Source organism: Hipposideros armiger, unplaced genomic scaffold, assembly GCF_001890085.2.
Source record: "Hipposideros armiger isolate ML-2016 unplaced genomic scaffold, ASM189008v1 scaffold_575, whole genome shotgun sequence".
Lineage (NCBI taxonomy): Eukaryota > Metazoa > Chordata > Mammalia > Chiroptera > Hipposideridae > Hipposideros > Hipposideros armiger.
The window spans coordinates 333782-356063 of record NW_017731925.1 but is presented as its reverse complement, the minus strand read 5'-3'; the positions used below and the strand labels follow the sequence as shown (position 1 = coordinate 356063).

At 37.8% G+C, this 22282-nt stretch overlaps 2 pseudogenes; one reads left to right on the top strand and one right to left on the bottom strand.

Moving 5' to 3' along the window:
- The first annotated feature begins 408 nt into the window (after positions 1-408).
- Positions 409-9977, top strand: LOC109371503 (40S ribosomal protein S2 pseudogene; annotated as a pseudogene).
- Positions 9978-10119: 142 nt separating this feature from the next.
- On the bottom strand, positions 10120-17337 carry LOC109371502 (tryptophan--tRNA ligase, cytoplasmic pseudogene; annotated as a pseudogene).
- Between the last annotated feature and the right edge of the window lie 4945 nt (positions 17338-22282).

The window sequence follows — 22282 nt, the reverse complement described above, 5'->3', positions numbered from 1 at the left end:
ATTATATTGTTTAAGCCTCATTTTCTTCTTTTAATAAATGAGAAGAGAAGACTAGATTAGCTTAAAAGAGCTTGCAGGTCCAGCATTCTATAAAAGAACTTCCAGTTGCTTGTCTAGAAACCTACCCATTATCTATAACTTTCTTTTTGTGGCACTATGCTTTCTTTAAAAAGTTAAAATAAAATATTGACTGACAATTGTTTGCAACACAACCTATTTATAAGCGTAGGATTACATTAAAGTCAAAATCTCACTCACTGTTAGGTTACTTATAAATCCTGTATTTGTATGGAAGCAGTTCTACCCTTTGAAGTAAGTTGTATGTATCTCTGTGTGTTTCAACACTTCCACAATTTATGCAATTAAAACACAAAAAAGTTACCCCAACACTCTTCGAGAAAACATCATATGGCGGATGAGGCTGGTGCTGTGGGGGGGGGGGGCTCAGAGGGCCCTGGAATGGGAGGCCAAGGAGCTCTCAGAGGTCAAGGACAAGGAGTGGATTCCCATCACCAAGCTGGGCCGCCTGGTCAAGGACATGAAGATCAATTTCCTTAGAGGAGATCTCTCTCTTCTGCCTTCCCATCAAGCTGAGATCATTGATATTTTTTGCTGGGGGCATCCCTCAAGGGCGAGGTTTTGAAGATAATCCTGGTACAAAAGTAGACCCATGCTGGCCAGAGGACTCAAAGGCATTTGTCACCATTGGAGACTACAATGGACACGTGGGTTTGGGTGTTAAGTGCTCCATGGAGGTAGCCACTGCCATCCGCCGGGCCACCATCCTGGCCAAGCTATCCATCATCCCTGTGTGGTGAGGCTAGATGGGCAAGCCCCACATCATCCCTTGCAAGGTGGCAGGCTCTGTGCTGTGCACCTCATCCCCACTCCCAGGGTCACTGGCACTGTCTCAGCTCCTGTGCCCAAGAAGCTGCTGCTGATGGCTGGTATCGATGACTGCTACACCTCAGCCAGGGCCTGCACTGCCATCCAGGGCAACTTCACCAAGGCCACCTTCAATGCCATCTCTAAGACCTACAGCTGTCTCACCCCCAACCTCCAGAAAAAGACCATGTTCACCAAGTTCCTCTGTCAGGAATTCACTGACCATCTCGTAAAGACCCAAATTGTAAAAACCAGATTTTCTGTGCAGAGGATTCAGGATCCAGGTGTGGCCACCACATACTTTTATACAAGAAAAATAAGTGAATCAAGCCTGGAAAAAAATTTTAATCCAACAGAAACTAAAATTAAGTGTATTATCAGTGAATGAACTAGTAAAATGATAATGACTATAGTCAGAATAACAAAGGAGAAGGTGCTCTAAAAAAAAACAGAAAAGAAAAATAATGAAACCAAGTTTTATCCAAGGAAATTGAATCAAGGCAATTTCCCATATGATAGGGAAGCAATAATTTTCAATCCAGGAGGTCCAGTTCTGTTTTTTTATTCTTTTGCTACGGAGCTTTCAGAGGGCCTTAGAAAAAATGTGTTGCAGCAAGCAATCATGCACAGTGGTTTCTGGAAGGGGTGTGAGAGAGCCAAGGCTCTTTGTCTTGATATGAATTAAGTTTTCAACTCTAGTTTTGGAGTTGAAATACTGGCGCACGCTCAGCTCTCCCTTCTAACATTTGCCTTGGCTGTAGTGCTAAGCTTCAACTACATCAATTAACATTCCCTGCTTTGCCCAATCCATTTCATGCTTGTCACCTAACATTTCACTTGAATCATTTTCAAATTCTCTCTTCTAAACAAACCTATACTTATCCCATGATTGGGTACTGACATAATCAAGTCATGTTTGTTCATTCATTCTTACTGCTTAGACCTGTGTTTGGGGAAATGAGTACTTTCGCTTTTGAATAGTGGATAAAGAATGTAAATTTGTGCAGGTTGATTTTGTCATAAACACTAATTACCATCCCTTGGGTGAGTTACCCGAGACCTAACTTAAATATGACTCAGGCCAGCCCCAAACATCCATATGTCTAGGAGGAAATTAGTATTTCTCCCAGAAGGCCCTAACAAGAAAGCATGAGGCAATATTTATCATCTGCCATTCACAAGATTTTACAACAGGGCAAGAGGCTTGAGGGCCAGGCATTGTTGAGAAGGAACCGTTTTTACAATCCCTTTTTTCCTCCCTTAGAATATCTACCACAAAACTGGAAGCCCCAAGCTCTGTGTGGTCCATGGTTCAGAGATGGTCTTTCTGCCCAAGAGGTAGAAAGAAAAACAGAAATGCTAAGAAGAGCAAAGGGAAGGAGAGTCACGAGCCAGTGAGATGCATCTGCCCAACTTCCCCTGAGGCCCAGAGAGAGGGTGGGGTTAGGATTAAGCGACTGAAAAACCCCCGCAATGGCTTCCATGCTCCCCATGGGTTTCTGGGAGGATCCCTTCCTGACAGCAGTCTGCAACCCATGTGCAGCTTTAGTGAGGCAGAGGGAGAACTTGAGGTTTTACTCTCTCAAACTGCCCTTGGTTTCACTAAAGGATAGACAGAAAACTGTGGCAACTGGGCATCTGGCTGGGGAGCTTGCCAGAAGAGGTCGCCACAGTGGGACAATGTTCTGCAGCGAGGACTGCAAGAGGACCTCCAGACCTGTGGACAAATGGGAGCTGCAACCAGGTCATGGAGAAATCTATGCTGCCAGGAGGGCAGAGCTGAGGAAGAGCTGGGGTACCACTGGAAAATGGCTACATGTTCACCAGCCACAGATGGCAACACTGGAGGACAGCAGGGACCCAGCACCCAGACTCACACATCAGAGAAATGAGAGGATATGGGGATTATGGACTCCCAGTGTCTCCTCTTTGTTTTATGATCAATTAAGTTTTAGATGTCTTCTTGAAAAGAAAGAGCCAGGAGAAGGATGCATGACTGGAAAATCAAAGACACAGCACATTACAGAGGTGACTGTTCAAATTACTATCTCATTATTCATCTACAGAGACTGAAACGTTAGCTCTTTTCTCCCATTGGTGAGAACTCACAAAGGAAACAAGATCACTATAAACAAGGTAAATAACATTTTTTCTTTACAAATCCAAGTTATGTTAGATTTTCAATGCACTACATAAATTAAAATGAACTGAATTTAAAGATTTAAAAGAAAATAATGCTTTTGACTAAAAATGGAAGCATTACTGTGATATAAAAGCAATATAAGAAGTTTGGTTTTATAATCACTCTCTTGCACCCACCCAATAAGGAGCATGAAATGCAATTTTCTGTATTTAAAAAATATTCTGTGTGGTGTGGTAGATTGTATTAACATCAGCAAGTATTAAGTGCCTTTCCTGCAAGACGTTTATTCATCTCACACCATTGCACACATAAGGGCCATGTGATTTGCTTTGGCCAATAAAGAGATCTTTAAGAGTCAGCTCATAGTTCACTGTGATTTGTTTTCCCCTTATCTCAGGGTTGTGGTATCATGTCAAGATGGTGTCCCAATCAGCCTCGAATTTTAAGTGACTACAATGAGCAGAGCCTCAAGCTGACCAAAGGGAACATGGAGCTTGCGCAGAAATAAACCTTTTATAAGCCACTTAATTTTTAGGCTGTTTGTTATTGCAATATAAGCTAATCTGCCCTGATATATGTGTTAATATATGACATAGAATTATAGTTTTTTTTTATGGTTATGTTTTGCTTTTGGTGAACTTAAAGAAAATTTTGAGGATGGATTTAAAAGGTTTCTGTTTTATTCAAATTACTTTAAAATTTGGCCAAGACATGCTCATACTAAGATTAAAGAAATCAATTTTAAAACCTACTATAAGTGGCTAAACTGGTAATGAATAATATTCATTATTCTATGCAAAGTAGCTTCCAAAGAAATTCTGTATTAAGGAAATAAACTCCATATAAAGGATATCTTTTCTTTCTTTCTTTCTTTCTTTCTTTTTTTAATTGAGTAATTGGGGGGATGGGAACAGCGCTGGGGAATTGGGGGAAGGGGAACAGACAAGTTGCTGTCCTTTTGTTCTTCAGTCTAGTTGTGGAGGACGTTCCTTCACTGGCCCAAGTTGGCACCATCATTGCGCTCTTCCCGGCAGAGGCAGATCAGTTGCCGGTTTCTGGACGGCCGCTCTCAGCAGCTGCTGTCTGCTCATGCTGGCTGCTGGCTACACACGGTAGCCCATGGCAACCCACTGCCACAGGAGCTGCAGCCTATGCCGTCGCCGATGACTCATGGCAGCCCAGCTCCAGATTGAGCTGTTGTTCAGCATCTTAGCTGTAGAGGGCAGTGTCACTGGCCCTCATATGTGGGATCTGAACCGGGGCCCTCTGGCATCCCAAGCCAGTTCTTAACCAACACGCCATTCGGCCAGCCCAAGGATATCTTTTCTTGCCATCAATTTTCTTAAAATTCTTTTCTTTTTATCATGAAAATTTGCAAACATATATAAAAGTAGACAGCATGAGCCCAAATGTACCTACCACATAGCTTTGACACTATCAGTTTTTAGCCAATCTTATTTCTTTATTCATATTCATATCCATTTCAACCCACTGCAAATTATTTTAAGCAAATTCCAGGCATCATAGCATATATATATATATATATTAATTGTTTTTGTATATGCCTTTAAAGGACAAGAATTCTCCCTTCAAATAGACAATGGTAGTACCTTAAACCTTAATATTATCAAAAATCCAGTCAGTGTTCTAATTGCCTTGATTGTCCTTATTTTTATTAGTTGTTTGTTTGCATTGGTATTCAGACAAGGTCCCTACATTGAGTACAATTAATGGTATGTTGATATGTCTTAAGTCTCTTTTGCTCTTATATGTTCTCCCTCCATTTTTTTTATCCTTGCAATTTTTGTTATTATTGTTGAAGAAACAGAACCATGATCCTGGAGGTTTCGAATTATCTAGATTTTGCTGATTGTATCACATGGTGTCATTGAATATCTTTCTCTGACCCCTTATTTATCATAAATTGATATTTAGATCAGTATGAGGCTTGGTCACATTTAGGTTTAATTTGGAAAAGATATTATTTGATTGAGTTTAACATAGTTGATGTGTTTCATCCCCTAAACTATTATGCTTATTGATTCTCAAATTGTCCCATCTTTGGTCCATGGCAACCTTTCCGAGATAGGTCCTAAATCTTAGTGGCATGACCCTAGTAATCTTGGATGCCTTCCTTGTTTGGGATATGACAAGATGTTCAAGGGTTATTGTTCGCTTTCTATCCCAGACCTGGGCTCTGCCATTCTCCAAGAAACCTTAATTTTTTGGCACACAAGTCTATATCCTGGAATACTCATTGTGGCAGAGTTGGTCATTTTTTTTCCAAAATTTTTTTATGAATAAAGCTAGAAAATGTGTATTTTAAGATAAAATGCATCATGAATTTATACTAAAATTTTAAATTAAAAATCAGCTCTACAAGATCTTTTACATAATCTTATCCATTTTACATTTCCTCTCACTCTGAAAATTCCAGTTTTTAATGTTGAAAATCTAATTAGCTCATTTATTACATCACACACTATATGCACAATCTTGGAATAACAAACCAACACTACCACGAAAAATATAAGATTTTTGAAAGAAGCAATTTTTTTATCCTTATGGTATAGTGTTGTAAACTTGCTTGGAATAGTTGCTCTTTGAGCAGCTATGCTGTCAGTTAAGCGCATTTGTTTCATTTTACTTCTGACTTTTAAGGATTACTTTTTAAAATTTAATTTTTTTTCTACTTATGGGAAAGATTTACATCGTTTTAAAACTGTAAAATCAAATCTGCAACACAGGACACAGTCAAAGAAATCCAGCTTCTATCCTTATCCCCTTCATTCCATTTTCCCCCTCCTACTCTGGGTAACATTAAAGTTTTTCAATTTATAACTATTCCTACATTTTTAATATAAGAATATATGTGTGGGTTTGTGTATGTGAATATATGGATGAATATATTCTTATTCCTATAGCTAGACTGTAATATATTGTAACAAATTTCTTCATCTTGCCTTTTCTCATAAAAATATGTTTTAGAGATTGATCCAAGGTAACATATAGAGACATTCCTCATTCCATTTAAAAAGATACATAGTACTCCATCATCTGACTATGTTATAGTTTATTCAGTGAGACCCGTTATTAGGTCAAAAGGAAAATGCTTATATAACTTTGCTAGATATTGCTAAATCCTAGATTTTGCTAAATATTGTATAATTTTGCAATCCTACCACGAAAGTATGAAATTACCTGTTTCTGCACAATCTACCAAATTATTTTAACTTTTTGGATTTTTGCAATCTGATAAATAAGAAAATATATTCCATAACAGTTTTAATTAGCATATTTTTCTACTATAAGAAATGTTTTTCATATGACTGTGAGCTGTTTAAATCTTATTTTCTCTGGAGTGTTCATTTCTGTAGCCCATTTTATTTTCCATTATAGTTGTTGGCCTATTTTTCCTCTATTATTAGAAACTTTTATATATTAGGGATATTCATATTTTGTGAATATGTTGCAAATATTTTTCCAGGTTTTTTTATTTTGCTTATGTCTTTGTTGTTGTTTTGTTTTGTTTTGACAATGGGGCAATTAAACACAATAATGATTTTTAATGTAATCAAATTTATTCATCTTCTCCCTTATTGCTTCTGAGTTTTGAGTAACACTTCTAAAAGTTTTTCTAACTACTGAGTTATAGCAAATTTCACCTATATTTTTATCCAGTACTTGTTTGATGTCATATTTCTATATGTAAACTTCTGATATATTTGCAACTTATCTGTAGTTCAATATAAGGAATAGATTTTTTTTTTAAGATTTTATTGGGAAATTGGGGGAGGGGAACAGTGTTGGGGAATCGGGGAAGAGGAACAGACAAGTTGCTGTTCTTTTGATCTTCAGTCTAGTTGTGGAGGACGTCGCTTTACTGACCCATGTTAGTATTATCATTACGCTCTTCCCGGGTGAGGCAGTCACTCGCTGGCCATTGGGCAGCCGCTCCCAGCGGCTCATGGCCACTCACGGCTGCTCACAGCAGCTCACAAATGCTCACGCTGGCTGCCAGCCACTCACAAACGCTCATGGCAGCCCACTGCATCAGGGGCTGCAGCCTACGCCATTGCAGGTGACTTGCAGCAGCCCAGCTCCAGGTTGAGCTGTTGTTCACCATCTTAGCTGTAGAGGGTGCAGCATCACTGGCCCTCATGTGGGATCAGAACCGGGGTCCTGCTCCTCAGAGCTCGCGTCCCAAGTCAACTCTTAACCAACGTGCCACTGGGCCAGCCCAGGAATAGATTTTTTAATAGTATAATTTTTCAGTAATCCCAGTGTTACTTATTAAATGTCCAACTACTAACCATTTATTTGAGATGCTGCCTTTGCTACATTGCTAAATATCATTATGCACTTGAAGCCATTACTAAATTTTTTATTTTCTTTCATTGCTTAGTCTATATACCCCAACACAAACTTTAATTATAGAGGCTTTATATTATCTTTCAATATTCAGTAGGAGACAATCCAACATTTTGCTCATTTCTGCTATAGGATTTTATAGCTATTCTTATTAATTTTCTGACAAATGAAGCCCCCCAAATATCCCCTTCATTTATACAGAGTATATTAAATATACAAATCACTTTTAGGAATAACTGACCTATTCATGCTGTTGACTCTTTCTATTAATAAACATGACATGGCCTTCTATTTATTCAATTTAAATTTTGTATCTTTTAGGATATTTTATAATTTTTGTTATAGAGAATTTTGATATTTTTAGCTTATTAAGTTAATGTCATGAATGTTTTTTGTTTTGTTGTCATAAACACAGTCTTCTATTCCATTATATATTCTGATTGGTTTGTGTTTGAATACATGAATCTATGAAGCTTCCTATAACCTGCTACTTTACAAGAATTTTTTATACTAAACTGTCTTATTATTTCAAGTAACTTTCCTTTTACTCTTTGAGGTTTTCCAAATATATAATCCCATTATCTTCAAGCAGAGACAGTTTTATCTTTTCCTTTCTTATTCTTATGCTGTTAATTGCTCTATTTTTATCTAATTGCATTGAGTAATTCTTCTAACATAATGTTAAATATAAGACTTTTATTTCTGACTTTAACAAGAATGCCTTTAGTGTTTCTCCATTAAGTACAGTGAAGACTTTGGAGATGAAATATACACACACACACACACACACACACACACACACACACACACAACATGAATATCATAAATTAAGGAAGTATCCATTAACTTCTTCATTTAGTCTTTTTTCACACAAACAGGCATTGAATTTTGTCAAATGCACCTATAGAGACAATCATATCATTTTTCTCCCAAACTCTTTTATAATATGATGGCTTATACAAATAAATTGCTTAATATTGACCTACCTTGTATTTCTGGATTAAAACCCACTTGGTCACGGTTTCTTAACTTTAATGTACTGTTAGATTGTTATTGGCTGATAATGTATTAAAGATTTTTACATCAATACTAATAAGTGAAATGGGTCTATACTTTCTTTTTTGTTGCAATTTTTGTCAAGTTTGGAGAGCAATGTTATACAAAGTATAGAAAGAATTTTGAAATTACCCATTCTTTATATACTCTGGTTTGAGTAGAATTCAGATTATTTTAACACTTTGATATATATATCCTGTGAACTCATATGGAACAGTCTGGGTTGGGGGGAGCTATTTAATTTCTTTGTTTTATTGTAATTAGTCTGTTTCGATGATCTCTCTCTACTGGAGTCAATTTTGGCAAGTTGTATTTTTTAAAGTAATTGCTAATTTCATTTATTCATCATTTCTTTTGCTATGAGATTTGCTTTGGCCAATGGGGTTTTGAAAACATGACACCAGCTGAGGCTTGAAAAAACAGTTGTGCATTGAAGTTCCTCTCTTGCTGCAGTTGAAGCATTGTGTAAATGAGCCTGGGCTAGCCTGATAGAGGATGAAAGACCACATGGAAAAGAACCAACACGCCACAGCCATCAGCCTACCAACATTCAGACACATGAGTGAGTTCATCTTAGATTGTCCATACTCCAGCTGATCAAAGAACCCAATAAAAATTAGCCAAGCCAGCCTAAACCAGAAGTCATTCCAGTCAAACCACAGAGAGAGAGAAATTAAGGTGATTTTTTTAAGCTGCTAACTTTGAGGTTCTTTGTTACATGACATGAGCTTATTGACAGAGATTTCAATGTAAAACAGAATCACAAAATTCTACTGAGTGGCCAATTTAAATAATTACTGAAGAGGTGATGCTTAAACTGAGACCTGAAGGATGGAAAAAGCCACGTTTTTGAATGAGGTGAAAGTGGGATGGGACTGAGGATGAAGAAAGAAGACAATAATAAATGCTGAGTATAGAGCTGTAAGACTACGCAGGGCATTATAAAACAACACACGGGGCAGGTGAGTGGTGTGTTTGCTAAGAGTTGGCTTGGACACCAGCTCTGAGCAGCAGGGCCCCAGTTTGGATCCCACATGAGGACCAGTGATGCTGTGCCCTCTGGGGCTAGGATGGTGAACAATAGCTCGACCTGGAGCTGGGCTGCCGTGAGTCACTGGCGATGGCATAGGCTGCAGTGGGGCTGGCCGGCAACAGGCATGAGCTTTCGTGAGCTGCTGTGAGCCACTGTGAGCAGTCGTCCAATGGCCCACGAGTGACTGCCTCACCCGGGAAGAGCTCAATGATAATACAAACATGGGCCAGTGAAGCAACGTCCTCCACAACTAGACTGAAGAGCAAAAGGACAGCAACTTGTCTGTTCCCCTTCCTTGACTCCCCAACGCTGTTCCCCTCCCTCAATTCCCCAATAAAATCTTTAAAAAAAAAACATGAAGTTTGGATTTTACATGCAATAAGAAGCCATTAAAAGGGCTGTAAGGAGGCATGTGACATGATTTGATTTTCAGGGGTTTTTGTTTTTGTTTTTGTTTTTTCAGAAAAAGTCAACAGTGAGACCTCTTAAATAAATTGCTAGTTATTTTAACCTCTGTGCTCATTCATTTCTTTAGACCTTTGTTTAGTTTCTACTGTGTCCCAGGCATACTACCCAGAGCTAGTCATTTAGCACATTGGAGCTAGTGATACAAAAAGAATGATAAATGACCTCAGTCTAGTGGGACAACAAAATAAAAATAAATAATATTTATACTAATTAAAATTAAATTGTAACTTTAACTAAAGTGAATACTATGGCTTATATACTGAAATTATCTTACACTTTTATAATTTTAGTCATGTACTTGACCTGTGAATACTGAATAAGAGTAGGAAAAGAGCGGGGAGAGGTACCACAGAAAAATAAAAAATAAACAAAGGCATTGTTGTAAAATATACATGCTCAGCATGGGTATACTCATGCTGAGTATATACTCAGCATGGGTAAGTCATGGTGGAGGGAAGAAAGGAAAAGTGTCACCAGCATCCAGAGATCGCCCTAAAGTTAAAACGCTAGTGTCTAGTGGGAAAGGAAGGGATAACTCAGTTCAGGTCAGAGACCCAGGATTCAACCTCCAAGAAAGACTGATTTTGTTGGTAGCAGTTCCAACTTCCTAAGGCTGGGGCATGCCTGGTGGTGTTAGGGGAGCAGAACCCTGGGGCCTGGGCAACTGTGGACTTGGCCCAGCAACATCAACCCAGCCCAGCCTCCATTAGACATGTTGTTCCCAATTTATAATCTGATCTGGCCAGGGTTGACTCAGGAATTTGGTGAGAGTCACACAGTAGGCTGTAGTTTGAAAATATAGACTTTGCAGGGTGAACAAACCAAATGCCGAAAGTAGAGGAGTCAGGCAAGCAAAGTAAAAAAAAATAATAAATCAGAGGAGATTTTTAAAGTTCAGGTATTCTACTGTTATTCTGTGGGTTTTCATTCTCTGGGTTTCAGCTATGTCTTGGGGAATGATAGAGAGTGGTGGGGACTGTAACTACTGGGACCCACATCTCTGACTAACCACAGCTGCCAAGACTCCAGTCATCTTTCAACTGCAGAATGCAATCCCCATGTTACCACAGCTTTTGATTTTTTTGAGAGAAGTCAGGAGATAACTAAAAGAAATCTTCTACTTTTTATAAAAAAATATTGTGACTTTTGAAAATTTTGAGTGCACCCCTGCAAAAAAAAAAACGCACAGATAATACATCTATCTGTATACTGATTTAGGTCCTCAAGTCCTCATTTTTAAGACTTGTGATCTATAAAAATTTCAGTTGAATGGGAAAGAAAGATGCCGAGTCTGACAAGTGAGGTTTTGTGTATGGAAAAAGAAATCCCTGCTCCTCTAGGGTACAGAGAGCAGAGGTCCAGGGCTTGAAAAAAAGGTGGTGGACAGGCAGAAACCATGCACTTGTAATAGGGGCCAATATCAGTGAGCATTTTGGGGTCATCAGAGGTTAAAAACAGACCTTGGATATAGAACCCTAAAGAAAACAAAAATTCAGGATATCTTTGACTTCAAGAATCTCCTTTTTCCTCTATCATCTTTCTCTGGCTTTTTAAGCAATTTTTCCTCTAAATACTTCCAGTTCCCTAGTCACATAAGTTTATTGTACTCTTTTCCCATTCCAGGATTGATTGCTTCAAGATTCTTCAAATGAACTATTTTCCCAACCTCAAAAGTACATCTTATAGCAAATAAGCACATAAAAGATGTTCGACATCATTAGCATTCAGGGAAATGCCAATTAAAACCACAAGGAGATATTACTACACACTCATCAGTATGGCTGAAATGAAGAATTGTGACAACACCCAACGTTGGCATGGATGCAGAAAAACTGAATCACTTACATATTTTTGGTGGGGATGTAAAACAGTGCAACCACTCTGGAAAACAGTTTGACAGTTTCTTATAAAACTAAACACGTAATTACTCTGTGTCCCAGTAATTTCACTTGTGGGCATTTCTCCCAGAGACATGAATACTTATGTTCACAAAGAAACCTGTACACAAATGTTCTCAGCAGCTTTATCATAATAGCCAAAAAACTCGAAACAACCCAGATGTCCTTCATGGGGTGAATACACAAATTGTGACACAAATTAGGAGGAATAAATGATTGAGTTTATAATTTTGTCTTTCTTATTAGGATCTTTAATCCATCTAGATTTCTCCTTTGTAAATAGTGTCATAAAGAGTATTCTCAGTATTACCTACAGAAAAACCCACAATTTCCCCCCATGTTTTGAGGTTCCACCTTTATTATATATCAAATTCCCCATAGATATATTTCTAAGTTTTTCATTGCATTCCATGGGTCCATTTGCATGTTCTTGCACATGAACTTGAGGGCTTTTATTATCACAGTTTTGTGGTATATATTGCTAGTTGATCTGGTGCTCTCTACCTCTGTTCTTCATAGCTATCTTAGCTGCTCATGGGTATTTAATATCCCATATACATTTTAGGGTACGCCTGTCAAGTTCTATAACAAATCCTGCTGCAAGTCTGATTGCAATTGCATTGAATTTGTATATTAACTTTGAAAATTTACACAAATGCAGCTGAGTTTTCCCACCCATGAACAATGCACACATTTTAATATAATCAAATGTTTGAATCCTTTAATAATGTGTAAAAATTTTCCCTATGAAGTATTTATTCATCACTTGTTAGCTAAATTCTTAAATACATTATATTATTGATTGGTTTTGTAAATAATATCTTATTTTTTATTATATTTTCTAAATGGTTTTTTGTAGTATAGAAGAACATTATTGATTTGACACATTTATCTTGAATATAGAAACTTGGTGGATTTTGTTAGTTTTCATTATTTTTCTGTTAATTCCATTGTTTTTTAATGTCAATAAGCATATAATCTGCCAATTATGGCATTTTATCAAATTTATCACATTATAACATTTCCCAATCTTACACTTCTGACGAGCTTCTTTTCTTGTCATGCAGCTTTAGCGTCACCGCAGCCATATTGATCAGCCACAGTAATATTGAACATCATTGCCATATCCCAATCTTAGTGGAACTGTCTCTCTAGCTTCTCCACAAAGTATGGTGCTGGTTTATTTGGGGGGTATAGCTCTTGTGCCAGGCAGAACTTGTTTGCCCTCAAATTCACTCCTTGATCTTTCCCTGCTAAGTAAGCCCTTTATTACAGATGAAAGAACCCCTATGGTTGCCTATCCTGGTGAGGTGCTGGTATGTCAGATGGTCCCCAATTGGGTCTAGCCAAAGGCACTGGCAGGAGATTGGAATGTGAGAAAAAGAGAGAACTGGGGTATTCCTTCACTTTTCTCATGGCTTCTCTCCGTTGGCTCTCAGCCAACACCCCTGCTCCCATTCTGCCAGGTGGCCTCAGACCCTGGTCTCTGATAACACCATCTCCTCCTTGTGACCTTCAGTGTTGGGGTACTAGTGCCATCTCCCACCTGTGACCCTCAGGGTTGGGGTACTAGTGGCTTCATACTTTCTGGTGTCCTCACTGTCCTGTGCTTGACATTCCACCCATTATCCATGTAACAAATTCCCTGCATTAAATTTCCTCTGATGTAAATATTAAAGTGGCTTCTGTTTTTCTGGTTATGTCCTTGGAAAGTGCGATAAAAGTTAGAGCCTTTATAGGGTTGATAAATATCTTTTCATGACTAGTTTTCTGAAAGTGTTTTTATAATAATTACGTTTTATCAAGTACTTTGCTGCACCATTTAAAATAATCATATGCTTTTGCTCCTTTAGTCAGTATGATACTAATAATTTTTCTGCTGTTGAATCATTAGAGCATTTGGTTAAGTACTATTTCAGTTAAAATCCTTGACATCCTCCTGTTACCACTGAATGACCTAAGTTATGTCTGCTCTCCTCAGGCAAGGCTGCCTGGCAGCCCAGCAGCCCTTCTCTATTAGTATCTATAGCCAAATCCTGCCTGGCCGAGGCTTCTCCCAGCATCTTTAACCTTCACTGTTCCCCACCCTCAACCTCGCCAACGAACAGAATTCTACCTGGAAGCAAGCTTCCTTTTTTGATTTCCCAAATCATTCTGAGCCACCATCATGAATGTCCCTAGAGTTCACATGCATTCAGTCCTTGTCAATTGTTATTACCAGAATTGTGTTCCCCCAAAATTTATATGTTGAGATCCGAATCCACAGTGTGTCAGAATATGACTGTATTAGGAGATAGGGTCTTTAAAGAGGTCATTAAGTTAAAATGAGGTCATTAGGGTGAACCCTAATCCAATATGGCGTTGTAAGAGGAGAGTAGGACATAGACACACACAAGAGGGACGGTCATGTGAGGACACAGGAAGAAGGTGACCCACCTCTAAGCCAAGGAGAGGGACCTCACAGGAAACCAACCCTGCTGACACCTTTATCTCAGACTTTCAGCCTCCAGAACTGTGAGAATATAGGTTTCTCACACTCAGCCTTTAAGCCACCCAGCCTTTGGTGCTTTGTTACTGCAACTCTAACAGACTAACACAGAAAGACATGATGGGAAAAGTGTGTGTGTGCTGAGATTGGGGTGAACTTGGAAATGCACTCCCCTCACAGAACAACTGATGCGTTCACTTTCCTTTATCCACACATTACATAAAAAGTGTTTATTGAGAAAGAGCCAATCTACACAAAAAACATTTTTAATAAGTAAATGATCAGTATCATATGCCTTTTAGAGAAACATATGAATGAAATAGTAGCAGTAATAAGAAATAATAGCAATAGTAATAGTTGAAAATATTAATAATAATAATAGAAACTGATACTGAGCATGTACTATTAGTCAAACGCTGCACTGTGAGATTTACAAACATTGTTTTATTTTGAATCCTCAGAATCTAATGAAGTGATTCTCATGAGCCACCACTTAACAGGTAGGAAGACGGAGGCTCCCCAAGATGCTTGCTCTAGAGCAGCGGTTCTCAACCTCTGGGTCGCGACCCCTTTGGAGGTCAACGACCCTTTCATAGGGGTTGCCTAAGACCATTGGAAAACAAAAAGATATTTACATTACGATTCATAACAGTAGCAAAATTACAGTTATAGAGTAGCAACAAAAATAANCTGTGTGAGAAGAAGATGCCTCTGCGTAGAAAGCGGTGAGGCCTCTGGCCCGTGGCTCTCTCTATCCGGTTTATCAGCTCTTTGTCAATTTTACTGCTTCCGAACCGAACAATGAGCTTGTCGTAGTCAATGCCTTTTGCACTGCTTGTCTGTACCGTCCACGGGTCCACAAAATCCTCTTCAGCTTCTTTGGCTGCCGGGTCATTATGACCCCCAGGTGCCGGGTTCCCTGGAGGGCAGTCGGCCTTGTAATCGTCCCCCACGGCAGCTTTGTAGCTTGTTTTTAAAGATAACAGCATCTTTACTGCAGAATCAATTTCATCCTGCGATGCCTTCCCGGCCTTGAGGGCTCTCACACAGCATATATGTTTTTTAAAAATTATTCTATCTTAAGTCAATTTTTATCAGGAAGAACAAACGCAAATCACTTAACATCACTGATAAAATTGGAAATGATTTTAAAACTTGCCCTGAGAGGAAAGTAAACCAATAATCAGCAAAGATAAATCATCTTTATCTTTCACAGAAATAACTATAATCAAAGCTGTTCTCATAGCTCAGTGGTGCTGATCTCCTTTTTAACGGCTTGTATTTTAAACTTGAGCTCAGGCACAAACAGTAGACAAAATGAAATATGAATACATCTGCATTGTCCAGAAGAATTCTAAGTTCTAATAATTTTATATTCCAAAAGTATAATCTGGGTTTTACCTACATTAAAAAGTACATTTAAAAAGTTTTAATTTAAAAATATTATTCAGCTTCACGTGGATGCAAGCACTTAAAATCTATTATATATATATAACTTACTATAAGAAATAGTAATAAATACTACATTCTAGTTGGAAAAAAATTGAAGCATAATTTAAATACACTATTCACATTAGCATATTCTGGGAGATCGTGTTTTTACCTAGAATTATTTTTATGTATTCTTTATTTAATTTAAGGGGCTATATTCTATTTAGGAGGATAATGGGAATTATCTTGTATTCGTTTTATCAAGCAGTATCTTGCTTTTTACCATTTATGTTTTATCTAAATTTGCCTAATTTAAGAAAGCTGTGTCTCACTTTCCCTTTATTAAAGTAACTTTTATTAAATATTTATTAAAGTACCCTTCCATTTACTATTTGTCATGTAAGTAGAGCATTCAGCTCAAGGGAATGTGGTATAAAGAAAGGCCACCATAACTTAATGGATGGGCTTCAGAAGACAGGTGGAATTAAACATTTAGGAGAACAATGTTGATGTCTTTTAACTACAACAATAAAGATGTTATCTTTGAACAAGGATGAGCTAATGTTTTATAGGCAAGTTCAGGTCTGAATACAATATCTGTCTCCCTGCCCACCCTCACCCCTCCAAGATCACTATTGCCTGAGATTTTCATGCTATACAGTTGGGTTGTTTGTTTGCTTTCCAGATAAATGTTATGACTTGAGAATCTGAAATCAAGAAGTAATTAAGTCATAATAGATTTTAAGAAACTATGGAGAGATATAAAATTGAGCTATCTTCTGTTTCCTTCCGCATGCACATATTTAAAGGAATTCCTGGTGAATGGTTAGTTGTTTTTGTATAATGCCGTCAATATTTCTCCAGGAGGGTCATATTCACATGGTATACATGAGTTAAGTTCTATTCTTACCCGCATTGTACAGATGAAGACTCTGAAGCACAGTTTCCTGCCTAAATCTGATTCATGAGTGAAGGGGTATTTAGTTATCTACAGCTACATAACAAATTACCTTAAAATTTAGCTTAAAGCAACACAAATGTGTTGTCTCATAATTTCTTAGGGTCAGGAATTCGAGAGTTTTGTACTGAGTGGATGTGGCTGGAAGTCTCTCATGAGCTTTCAGTCAAGATATCAGCTAGGGAAACAGTCACCTAAAGGCTTTACTGGGACTAAGGGAACCACTTCCGAGATGGCTCACCCACACGCGACTGGCAGGGCACCTCAGTTTGTCTCTGGCTACTGGCAGAAGGCCCAATTCCTTTCCATATTGGCCTCTCCACAGGGCTGACTGTGTCCTTACAATATGGCAGCTAGCTCCCCCGACAGTGAGTGATCCAGGAGAGTGATCAAGAGAAAGCCCCGGCCTCGTCTCAGAGGTGACACACTTCACTTCTTTCACTTCTGCAGCATTCTATTTACTAGAAGTAAGTCTCTACCCAAAGGACAGGAAATTGGAATTTACCTTTTGAATGCAGGGGTCATATTAAAGAGTTTGTGGACATATTCGAAACCACTACCCAGAAAATCTGTCTTAACTGATAATTGCAAATTTGAGGTATGCATCGATTCAGTAAGGGGTACATATCTTAAGTAAACAGCTCTGTGAATACACACATACCACACAGATCAAACTGTGAAACATTCCCTGCGCAGAAAATTCCAAAAAAATAACTATTAATTCAAACTACTACTATCTGACTCCTAGCTACATAAGTTAGTTCTGCTGAATCTTAAAATTCACATAAATGAAATCATACAGCATGGACTTTTTGGTGCCTGCCTCCTTTCACTGAACATTGTTTATGAGATTGACCCATATTAGTTCTGTGGCTGTAGTTTATTCTTTTTTATTGTTCCATAGCATTCCATTTTTAAACTATAACACAATTTTATTTATCCATTCTAATTTGATGGCTATTTTGGTCATTTCCATGTTGGAGGCCTTTACAAATTCTGCTCTATGAATATTCTTTTTCATATCCTTTGGTGGACATACGCATTCACTTCTGTTTGTAATTTAACTAGGATAAGAATTGCTTAGACATAAGATTGGTTTATGTTCAGCTTTAGTAAACAATGAGAGTTTCCTAAAATAGCTATATCAATTTTTACTCCCACTGGCAGCGAATGGAAATTCCCCCACATCCTTGTTAACACTTTGTGTTGTCCATTCTTAAGATTTTAATCTTTCTGGTGGGTGGGCATGTTTTTAATTGCACTCCTCTGATTGTAACTGATATTTTAGTGCCTTTTCATATGTATAGAGGTCATTTGGATATATTCTTTTGTAAAGTGCCTGTGTTAGTCATTTGCCCATTTTTTCACTGTAATGCCTTAATTTTTAAACATTCTTTATGTATTTGTATGAGTATGAGGTGCATACTTTGCACACATCTTCTCCAAGCCTTTAACTTGTCTTTTCACTCTCCTCCTACAGTGTCTTTTGAGGAACATAAGTTCTTAGTTTTAATCAATCCTCTTTTTGAAGTGTTAAAGCCTATATTCTTATAACCTGTATGACTAGACACATAAAAATATAAAGTTTAAGAGAAATTAAGGGTAATACCTTTTGCCTTCTATAAGTCATCCAAAATATAATTTCAGTTCTTCAAAGGAAGGGGTTATGGTTTTTAAGGATGAGAGAACCAATCATTTTTTTCAGTTCAAACATAAACATCCAAGGAAAGGTGAAATGAATATAGGGGGATTCTCAAGTATATCTGAGAAAATCTGACTGCAGATATAGTTTTAGGAATATAGACTGGCCCCTGTCAGAGAGGTGTTGGTGGACCCCATAGGCAGCACCTGGTTCATAGCTTACCAGGATTAAAACTTAGGGAAGTAAGGACTGTGTCAGTCTGGCTTACCTATTTGTCTTGAACTCCCAGCAATGTCTGGTTTAAGAATAGTTTATGAATATTTACAAATATTAAAAATATTTAATGAATCAATAGAAATAAGCCATAATTCAAAATGAATGTGCCCTTCCAGTAAAAAGAGACCCCTTAGCAGGGAAAATATGATTTGCTGAGTAAGCTGAAAATTTAAAAAAAGAAGTAAGGAGAAGACATTTCGGTAAAATGGATATCAAACTACTCTCACACATTACACATAGATCAATGGAACTGAATAAAGAGCCCCAAAATAAACCCATACATACTCGTATATGGTCAATTGATACATGAGGAAAGAAGCCACAAATATACAGTGAGGAAAAGACAGTCTAATCAATAAATTGTGTTGGGGAAAACTGGACAGCCGCGCACAAAAAAATGAAACTATTCCTATCTCACATCGTTCACAAAAATTAACTTAAAATGGCTTAAGATGTGAACATAAGATCTGAAACCATAAAACTCCCAGAAGGAAGGCAGTAAACTCCTTGAACATCAGTCTTGGTGATGCTTTTTTAAATTTAACACCAAATGCAAAGGCAACAAAAGTAAAAATAAGTGAGTGGGACTACATCAAACTATAAGGCCTCTGCACAGCAAAGGAAACCATCATCAAAATGAAAAGACAACCTACGGAGTGGGAGAAAATATTTGCACACCCTATATCTCATTAGGGTTAATATCCAAAACATATAAAGAACTCATATAACTCAGTAGAAAAAACAACAACAAACAATCCAGTTAAAAAATGGGTGAGGATCTGAATAGAATTTTTCTAAAGAGCACATACAAATGGCTAACAGGTACATGAAAAGATGCTCAACGTCACTAATCCTCAGGGAAATGCAAATCAAAACCACAATGAGATATCACCTCACGCTTGTTAGAATGGTTATCAAAAAGACCAAAAGTAACAAGTGTTGGTGAGGATGTGGAGAAAAGGAAACTCTTGTGCACTGTTGGTAAGTGTGAATTAGTGCAGCCACTATGGAAGCCAGTATGGCAATTCCTCCAAAAATCAAAAATAGAACTACTATGTGATCCAGCAATTCCATTCCTAAGTATTTATCCATAGGAAATGAAGACACCATCTCAAAAAGATATGTGCACCCCCATATTCATTGGAGCGTTATTTACAATAGCCAAGACACAGAAACAATTTAAGTGTCCATTGATGGATGAATGGATAAAGAAATTATGGTATACATATACAATGGAATATTATTCAGCCATAAAAAAGAAGAAAAATCTGCCACTTACAACAACATGGATGGACCTTGAGGACATTATATTAAGTGAAATAAGTCAGACAAGGCTCATAGATATAGAAAACAGATTGGTGATTGCCAGAGATGGGGAGTGGTGGGTGGGCGAAATGGGTGAAGAGGGTCAAAAGGTATAAATTTCCAAAACATAAAATAAATAAATCCTGGAAATGTAACATACAGCATGGTGACTTTACTTAATAATACTGTATTGTATATTTGAAAGTTGCTAAGAGAGTAGATCTTCAAAGTTCTCATCACAAGAAAAAAAACTGTGACTACAAATTCTGACAATTAAGCTCACAAACTTGCTGCAACTATGTTCCTAACCTTTTTTGATATCAGAGGGATTATTTATTATGAATTTGTACTAACTGCGCAAAGAGCTAACCAAGTTTACTATTTGGAAGTGCAGAAAAGGCTGCGTGAAAAAGTTAGATGAAAACGACCTGAAATTTTCACCAACAATTCATGGCTCTTGCATCACGACAATGCACCTGCTCACACGGCACTGCCTATGAGAGGGTTGTTGTTGTTGTTGTTTTAGTTTCAGGTGTACAAAACAATGCAATAGTTAGACTTTTATACCCCTCACAAAGTGATAACCTCCCTCCCCCAACCTACTGCCCCTCTGACATCGTATGTTTCCTTATGCTGTTATGAGGAAATTTTTAGCCAGTCAACAAATAACTGTATTAGAACACTCTCCCTACTCTCCTGCTCTGGCCCCCACTGACTTCTTTCTTTACCGGAAGACAAAGGAAATATTGAAAGGAAGACATTTTGATGACATTCAGGGCATCAAGGGTAATGCAACGACAGCTCTGATGCTCATTCCAGGAAACGAGTTCCAAAATTGCTTTGAAGGGTGAGCTAGGTGCTGGCATCGGTGCATAGCTTCCCACGGGGAGTACTTCGCAGGAGACCTTAGTGATACTCATTCAGCAATGAGGTACGGAGCATTCCTTGTAGGATGAGTTCACGAATTTAATCGTCCAGCCTCGTATGCATGGTGATGGATGTTAACTAGATTTATTGTGGTGTTCATTTCCTAATATATACATTATGTTGTATACCTGAAACTAATATAATGTTATATGTAAATTATATGTCAATATAAAAATAAAGTGAAACTACTCCTCTTGACAGAATAATGTCCCCTCAACAATATCCAGGTCCTAATCCTTAGAACTTGGAACATGTTACTTTTTATGGCCAAAGGGATTTTCTTAATGTGATTAAGTCAGAAGCTTGAGATGGGAAGATTGTCATGGATTTTCCCTCTGGGCCCGATTTAATGACTCATTCTTAGGAGAAGCAGACAAGAAAATCAAAAGCATAAACAGATGTGACAACAGAAACAAGAGGTCGGAGTGATACAAGGAAGGATTCGGGAGCTTAGGAATGCAGGTGGCATCTAGAAGCTAAAAAAAGGTAAGGAACAGATTCTGCCCTCAGACATTCCAGAAGACACCAGCTCTGCAAACGTCTTGACTTTAGTCCAGCAAGAATGACTCTGGACTTCTTCAGAACTATAAGATTATAAAGCTGTGATGCTTTAAGCCGCTACATTGGTGATGATTTGTTACAACAGCAGTAGGAAACTAATACAATCATGTGAAATATTGTCACATACCAACTAGACTGACAAAAATTAAATAGTCTAACGATACTTGTGGCCAAGAGTATAAAAGCAATAAGAACTCTCATATACTAATGATAGAAGTGCAAAAGGGTACAACCACTTTGGGAAACAATTTGCCATTAGGTAATAAAGTGAAAGTCTCTCTATACCCTCCAACCCAACAGTCATCTCTCCACACACGTACCCTAGAGAAAAGCTTGCACAGGTACCCCAGGAATACATGTGGAATGAACTTTACTGTAGCACCGTTTGTAATACTAAAGTTACTGAAAACATCCCAAATACCCACTGAGAGTTGACTGAAGAGAGATAATGTTATAGATTCGTAGAGTGGGAAACCGTACAGCAGAGAAAGTAAATACACTCGAGTTACATGCATCATTCTAGTTGCATGCCCAACATAGCTGGCTGCAGGACACATATGATAAGATTCCATTTAGATAATGTTCAGAGCAGACAAAACTAAGTAAGTAGTTAGAGATGCATAACTATGTGTTAAAAAAATAGAGGCAAGCAGGGCGATGCGTAACACTTCAGGGCAGTAGGTCTAGAGCAGGCAAGGCAAGGAGGGGCTTCAAAGAGACAGACTGCTAGTGTTATGAAGCTGGGAGCCAAGAATTCCATTTTTAAATGATTCTCTACATTTACATTTATGATATATACACTCTAGTGTACACAACATATTATAAAATATTCTGATATAT